The sequence below is a fragment of the Orycteropus afer genome, unplaced genomic scaffold, assembly GCF_000298275.1.
Source record: "Orycteropus afer afer isolate SDZICR_OR568_19922 unplaced genomic scaffold, OryAfe1.0 scaffold00179, whole genome shotgun sequence".
NCBI classification, from domain to species: domain Eukaryota; kingdom Metazoa; phylum Chordata; class Mammalia; order Tubulidentata; family Orycteropodidae; genus Orycteropus; species Orycteropus afer.
This window is the reverse complement of record NW_006921766.1, coordinates 5,115,748-5,124,440: the sequence shown is the minus strand read 5'-3', so window position 1 is coordinate 5,124,440 and position 8,693 is coordinate 5,115,748.

Below are 8,693 nucleotides of genomic sequence, written 5' to 3'. Positions count from 1 at the left end.
ACCTGGAAGACGTTCCAGGGCCTCCTCTTCTGGAAGTGGATTAGAAAACCCCTTCAACCTGGGGAGGAGATAAAAGTCGTCCTCCATCCTGGAACCTGTAAGGGGACGAAGCGGGTCGCTCCTACAGTACGGTGTGAGGCCGTCGTCCTACTTTCAGTTTTGCTTCCAATCTACGGGAAGCATATTTTGTTGGTCTCTTTGTGTGTTTGTTTGGTTGTTATTAGTGTCTTTAATTTTGTATAATCGGTGGACAGGTAAATGGGACAAACTGTGACGACTCCTCTTTCTCTCCTGACTGACAATTTTAAAGAAGTTAGACAAAGGGCACACGACTTAAGTTTAGAAATAAAAAAAGGAAAATTTGTCATATTGTGTAACTCAGAATAGACAACGTTCAATGTAGGATGGCCAGCCGAAGGTACATTTGATCTTCAGATTATTTTAAAGGTGAAAGAAGTCGTGTTCCGGTCCAGCGGGGGACACTCAGATCAGGGGTCGTATATTATCACATGGCAGGATTTAGTGGAAAACCCACCTCCCTGGTTAAAGCCGTTGTTACCTCTTTCTCTTCCTAAGCAAGCACCTAAACCGGTCTTGGCAGTGAAACTTTATACTGTCCGGAAAAAGAACCTGAAGTCAAACCTTCGGCACTGACCTACCCAGTTTTTCAGGGTGGGGAGGAAGAAGAACTCCTTCCCCCACCCCACCTTACCAAACCCTTTTAGCAGATACTGCAGCTAGAGAGGGTGCACTGCCTCAAGTGCCCGACGGCGGTGGGGCAGTGGCAGCCACAGGTCCAGCAGCCGGCACCCGCAGAAGGATGCAGTGCGCGGCCCCCTCTAGTAGACCAGCAGATTCCACGGTCTTGCCGTTGAGAGCCGCAGGGCCCGCAGATGCAGCCGGCAACCAGCAGCTTCACTATTGGCCTTTTGCCACTAGTGACCTGTACAATTGGAAAACTCAGAATGCCAAGTTCTCAGATAATCCCAGAGATTTAACTGACTTCCTAGAGACTATTTTGTTTACTCATCAGCCTACCTGGGACAATTGTCAACAGCTCCTCCAAATTTTATTCACTACCAAGGAACGTGAGAGAATCCAGATGGGAGCCTGGAAATCTGTCTTGGGGGATAACGGGCAGCTCACTACTAATATAGATGTGATTAATGCTACCTTCCCTTTGACTCGTCCTAATTGGGACTACAACATGACTGAAGGTAAGGAGAGACTCCGGGTGTACCATCAGACTCTAATGGGAGGTCTCAGGGCAGCCGCAAGGAAGCCCACCAATCTGGCTAAGGTAAGGTGACGTACAGCAAGGGAGGGATGAAAGTCCGGCTGCTTTCTTAGAAAGATTAATGGACGCATTTCGTCAATATACCCCCATGAATCCGGAAGCACCTGAGACTAAGCCCGCACTAATCATGGCCTTCGTAAATCAAGCAGCCACAGACATTAGGGGAAAATTACAGAAAATTGACAGACTAAATGAAAAAAGTATTCAGGATTTAATGCTAGTTGCAGAGAGGGTTTATAATCATAGGGAAAGTCCAGAGGACCGACAGGCCAAGGCACTAGTGGCAGCCAGTGACCGGAACACTTGAACCTTGCAAAAATCCTACCCGCCTCATTAACTGGGAGTGCCCGAGAAAGAGAACAGCAACTGCAGAAAATCGCAAAATACCGAGGTAAGGGGGACCCCCCTCAAGGGAGAATGCCCCAAACTGAGCAAGGATCAGTGCGCCTATTGTAAGGAAAGAGGACATTAGGCAAAAGAGTGCCCAAATAAAAAGACTCCTAAACCACAGACTAAGGTACTAGAATTGGGAGAACTCAGTGATTAGGGGCGATGGAGTTCGGTCCCCCTCCCCGAACCCAGGGTAACCCTTAGAGTGGAGGGGACTCCAATTGATTTCCTGGTAGACACTGGAGCGCAACATTCAGTCTTACTTAAACCTCAAGGGGAATTGTCTAATAAAACCTCCTGGGTTCAAGGAGCCACAGGAACAAATCAATATTCATGGACTACCCGAAGAACAGTAGATCTCAGTGTGGGACGAGTATTCCACTTGTTCATGGTAATTCCAGAGTGCCCCTATCCACTCCTCGGGAGAGATATACTAACCAAAATAGTGGCACAAATCCACTTTCAAAAAGGAGGGGCAACCGTTATGGTAAAGTAGAGGGCCAGCAAAAAAGGGGAGGACTCTCAACAAGATGGATTGACACAGTGGCTATAACAATAGACTCAAACATAGCAATGATTGTGAGGATGGGAAAAGATCAGGTAGAGTTTAGTTCTGTTGTATACAGGGTCACTATGAGTCGAAATTGACTCGACTTCACCTAACAACATAAGAACAGAAAATTCTTGCCTCATAGTTCAGGAGGATAGGGGTCCAAATTAGAGTATCAGCATGTTGATTCATTCTGAGTTTCTGAGGGAGAATCTGTTTTATTCCTTCCTCCCAGGTTCTGATAGCTCCAGGCATTCCTTGGCTTGTAGTAGCAGCATCACATGACATTTTTCCTCTGTCTCCTTGTCTGTATGTATGTTATCCTCATAAAAGATTATTAGAAGGATTGTTGTTGTTGTTATGTGCTGTCGAGTTGGACCTGACTCATAGCAACACCTCCTTGGGTTTCCAAGGTGGTATCACTACGAAAGTAGATTGTCCAACCTTCCTTCTGAGGAGTGGCTGGTGGGTTTGAACCACCAGGCTTCTGGTTAGCAGTCATGTGCCTTAGGCACTATGCTACCTGAGCTCCTATTAGACCCTGTTTTTTAAGGAGCTCTGGTGGTACAGTAAGATGCTCGGGGACTATAGTGGATAAGGCATTTGGGTGCTAACCAAAAGGTCAGTGGTTCAAACCCACCAGCTGCACTGTGGAAGGAAGATGGTGCAATCTACTACCGTAAAGATTTACTGCCTTGGAAACCCAGTGGGGGTGAATACAAGTCAGAATTAACTTGATGGCAGTGAGTTTGGTTTTGGTTTGGTGGTGCAGTGGTTAAAGCATTCGGCTGTTAGCCAAAAGTTTGGCAGTTTGAACTCACCAGCCACTCTACCGGAGAAAGATGAGGCATTCTGCTTCCATAAACATTTACTGCCTTGGAAACCATATGGGGCAGTTCTACTCTATTGTATAGAATTGCTATGAGTTGAAGTGGACTTAATTGCATTGGGTTTGTTTTTTTGTTTTTAGTTAGGGTTGACTGCTAACCAGAAGGCTGGCGGTTCAAACCCACCAGCCACTCCTTGGAAGGAAGGTTGGGCCATCCTACTTCCGTAGTGATACTGCCTCGGAAACCCAAGGAGGGGTCGCTATGAGTTGGGGCCGACTTGACGGCACATAACAACAACAACAACAACAACAAAGAAACAAAACCAGTGAGATGATGCAGAATATCTCTATCTCCATATATTTATATATATATAGAAAGAGAGGGAGAGAGAAAAGAGATAGATTTACTTAAAGGACTTGGCCCACCTGCTTTTGGGGAGCTGTGAAATCCAAAATCTGTTGATCAGGCAAGAGACTGGAGATTCCCACAGGATTTTATCCCAAGCCCCCTGGGTCAAGTGACAGGAAGACTAAGAAGAAGAATCTGCCAAGATATCTATTTATAGTCTGGAAGCAGAACATACTCTAAGGAAATTCTCTTTTTGCTCTTAAGGCCTTCAACAGGTGGATTGATTACCTTGCATTGTATTACATTGTGGAAAATAATTATATTACATTAGTTGTAAGATTTCATTATGGAAAGTAATCTGCTTTATACGAGGTCAACTGATTTAACTACATGTAACTACTCCACAACCACACATGTAGGTACTTCATAGCAGTAACCAGACTACTAGTGTTTGTCCAAACAACTAGGATCCATAGCTCAACCATGTTGTATATAAATTGGTCATCATAGATCCACCCTACTTCAACATGACTTTGTGTAAACATAGTTGATACCATCTTCAAAAACACTATTTTCAAACAATGTCACGTTCACAGGCAGGAATTAGCATATCCTTTTGTGGGAGGCACAATTCAATCCATAACAAGTGACTATTTTAAAATTAAAGAACACATGAAAAAGTACTTGTATCAGTGCTTCACACAGTTTATTATTATATTATAGTATTATTACTATCATAACCACCCTAGCAGAAGTGTTTGCAGTTCCAAGTGCAGCAGAAGCATAGAAGCAGTATGCAAACCTTCTTTTGTACTCCATGTCTCTTGCCCATAGAAAAAATATAGGAGTGCAGTCCTTCATTGGCCTACAAGCATAGGATGTGACTTTAGCTTTGAAGAGAGAAATATTTGTTTTTCCAGAACTGTTCTAGATAAGAATTGAGGTAGACAGAGACCCTAGAACTGGCAGAGGTGGATGGCTTTGGAATTCTGGCCATCTGATAGGAAAGCTGAGAGATTTATGGTCTGTCTGGTTTAAGGAAAGGAGTCTCCAGAGAGAGGTAAGAGCCACACCCAGGTCTATAGCTGAATAGAAGACAGGCTCAGGGACAGGAGGCACCATGTTGTTGCATGACTCTTAGTGAAGAGTTCACATATTTTGAGAAATCGCATAGAATATGTCGATCATGGAGTTTTTCAATTTCTCTACCTTCCCCACCTCCGTACACAGCTGGATATATAGGGTGAACATAAACTCTGAAAACATAGATAATATGATTTTATAGTTTTACAGATAGAAAATGGACTTGATGGTATACATTCAATCTGTGTTTCTACACTTAATGGATTCTCCGTGTCATTTGAAAGGTAAGTTGTGTACATCATGGCTCTTATCCCTAAATACTTCAATGCACATTTCCTGAAAATCAGAGTATTCTCTCACATAACCATTGGGTCAGATCTTGTTGGAGCAGACAGAAAGCTTCTATCCCATCGGAAGAGGTGTCGTTCTTCTTTATCTGATCTTTGCTTTGTGAGCTCTGTTTGGTCCCAGCCTATCTTTTTTCACTAGGGCCTTTTGTTAGTTCCCTATTCTATGTCTTTGTCCTCTTCCTATAGGTAGATTCTTAGTCTGTGAGACTGCAGAAATGCTATATACTGTTGTGCATCTGTGCACTGTATTATGTTCCAGGCAAAGGAGGCAGTCCTTGCTCCGGTCATGGGCTGTGTGAGTGCAGAGCTGTACTTGCCATAAGGGCACTGTTATCCATTGAATTGGGTCCCCAAAAGATATGTTGAAGTCCTAACCCCATGGTGCCTGTAAACATGACCTTTTTTGGAAATAGCATCTTTGAGGAGTTTATTGGTAGCATGAAGTCATACTGGAATAAACTGATCCTAATCCAATATGAGTGATGTCTTCATAAAAGAGAAGAGACATGGAATTGGTGGAAGGATGCCATGATAAATTGCAGCTACAAGTCATGGAATGCCTGGAGCTACCAGAAGTTAGGAGAGAGGCATGAAACAGACTCTTCTGCAGAGCCTCAGAAGGAATTAACCTGGTTGACACCCTGAATTCAAACTCCCAGTCTCCATAGCTGTTAGAAAATAAATTTCTCTAGTTTTAAGCCACACTATTTGTGGTACTGTGTTACATACAGGAGCCCTGGTGGCATAGTGCCTAGGGCATTTGACTGATATCTAGAAGGCTTGAGGTTCAAACCTACCAGCCACACCTTGGAAGGAAAGTTGGGCAATCTACTTCTGTAGTGATACCACCTCAGAAACCCAAGGAGGGGGTCACTATGGGTCGGATCCAACTCCATGGCAGTGCATTGCATTGTGTTACATACAGCACTCCTAGTAAACTAAAGTAGGCACCTTTTCCTAGTCCTCACAGAGGTGTCATGTAAGCCAGGAGTGGTCCATAAACAGAAGTATTTTAGAAAATGAGACTTATCTATGTGTCCAAATTTGCTGAGTCAAGAACAAGGAAGTCTAAGAATTGATCACTGTGTTTAGAAACAGAGATATCATTGGTGACCCTAAAATCTATTTTGCTGGAATGATAGGGGTAACAGCCTGATTTAAATAAGTTCAACAATGCAAGGAAAGGAATTTGGAATAGCAAAATTATATGTTGGGGAAGGGGAGTTTGGAGATGGGACATAGAAAATGTGATGGTATCCAGAAGGTATGTGAAGGCAAAAGACATTGTTTTACATATGGGAGAGCTTCTAAGTGTTGGATGATATATTATTTTGTAGGGCTGACATAACAAAGTAGCAGAGATTGAATAATTTGTTTTGGAGTTTTGAAGGTGAGGTGTCTGAATTCAAGATGTTGGACATTCTGATTCCTTCTGAGGGAGAATCTATTCCATTCCTCTTTCCCAGTGTCTTGTAGCTCCAGACATTCCTTAACTTGCCTCTGCAGCATCACATGATGTCCTTCATCTGTCTCCCTGTCTGTGTCTTTTCTCCTATATTTTAAGGGTATTAGTTTTATTGGACTGCTAACCAGAAGGCTGGTGGTTCAAACCCATCAGCGACTTCTCAGAAGGAAGGTTGGGCAATTTATTTCCATAGTGTTACCGCCTCGGAAACCCAAGGAGGGGTTGCTATGAATCAGATCTGACTTGACGACAGTGTTTTTTTTTTTTTTTTTTCTCAGTTACATAGAGGGAACTCTGATGGTGCTATGGTTAAAACATTGGACTGCTAACCAAAATGTTGGTGATTCAAATCCACCAGCTGCTCCATAGTAGAAATATGAGGCAGTCTGCTTCCATAAAGATTTTTACAGCCTTGTTAACCCTATGGGGGCAGTTTTACACTGTCCTACAGCTTCACTATGAGTTGGAATTGACTTTTTGGCAGTGGGTTTGGGTTTGAGTCACATAGAAAGTCACATAGAAAATTGTTGGTGACACAGTGCTTAGACACTCAGCTACTAACCTGAAGGTCAGTGGTTCAAATCCACCAGCTGCTCCATGGGAGAAAGATGTTGAAGTCTTCTTCTGTAAAGTTTACAACCTTGGAAACTCTATGAGGGCAGTTCTACTCTGCCCTATAGGGTCACGATGAGTCAGAATTAACTTGATGGCAATTGTTTTAGTTTTGAGTTTTTTGAGTCACATAGGATGAGGATCCATCCTACTCCAGAATGACTTCATGTTAACTTAATTGATAACATCTTCAAAGACCTTATTTCTAAACAGTATCATATTCACAGGTTTGACTTCAGCATATCTTTTTTGGGGGACATAATTCAATCCAGAACAAGTGATTATTTTGAAATTAAACAGCACATGAAAAAGCATTTGTAACTATGCTTGGCATATGTAAACCCACAATAAATTTGAGCCATTATTATTATAACCACACTAGCAGAAGGGTTCATAGTTTCATTCTTTCTGATGTGAATCTGCGATTCATAGGCACTGTGCAGGCCTTGCTCAGTATTCCTTTTCTCTTGCTCCTGAGAAATGTGTTGTGGTGCCAGCATTCCTTTGGCTTCCACAATTGTAATGTGGTTTTTAGCTTTGATGAAATGTTGTTCATCCAGAAATGGTCTAGGTATAAATTGGGAAGTCTAAGAGCTTAGAACTGAATGGCCTGGAAACTCTTACCGTCTGACAGACAAGCTGAGATGTATAACGGGGGAGAATTCTGATTTGGTTGGTTTCAAGAAAGAAAGGAGACTCCAGGTGAGGCAAAACCCAAGTACATCACTGCAGGAAACCAAGGCTTATAGGACGTGTATGCTGGTGAAAGCTTTTCATGGATCAAGATAACTGTACAAACAGAACAAGAGGCTATTCTGTGGTTCAAAATTGGAAAAAGGTGTTGCAGCATTGTATCTTTCCACCTTACTTATTAAATCTGTATACAGAGCAAATAATCTAAAAATCTGGGCTATATGAAGATGAACATAGTGTTAGTATTAGAGAAAGTCTCATTAACAATCTGTGACATGTAAATGACACAACCTTGATTGCCAAAAATGAAGATGACTTGAAGAACTTACTGATGAAGGTCAAAGACAGCCTTCAGTATGCATTACACCTGATCATAAAGCAAAAATCCTCACAACTGGACTGATAAGCAACATCATAAATGGAGAAGAAATTGAAGCTGTCAAGGATTCATTTTACCTGGATCAACAATTGATGTACATGGAAATAGAAATCAAATGAAATATTACATTAGCAAGTCTCCTACAAAAGACCTCTTTAAAATTTTAAAAAGCAAAGATGTCACTTTGATGACTAAGGTGCACTTGACTAAAGCTATGGTCTATTCAACTGCTGCATGTGTATGTAGGAGCTTGACAATGAAAAAGGAAAACAGAAGAAAAATTAATGTATTTGAGCTATGATGTTGACAAAGAATATTGACTATACCAAGGACTGCCAGAAAAATGAACAAAACTTTTTTTTTTTTTTTTGTCAGGTGCTGTCAAATCAGCTCCAATCCATAGTGACCCTATGTACAACAGAGAAAACACTGCCTGGTCCTTCATCATTCTCATAATCCTTGCTATGCTTGAGCCCATCACTGCAGCCACTGTTTCAATCCATCTCGGTGAAGCTCTTCTTTTTTTGCTGATTCTCTACTTTATTAAGCATGATGTCCTTCTCCAGAGAATTGTCCCTTCTGACAACATGACCAAAGTAGGTGAGATCAAGTCTGGTAAGTCTCACTTCTCAGGAGCATTCTAGCTGCACTTCGTCCATGACAGATTTGTTAGTGCTTCCAGCAGTCCATGGTACT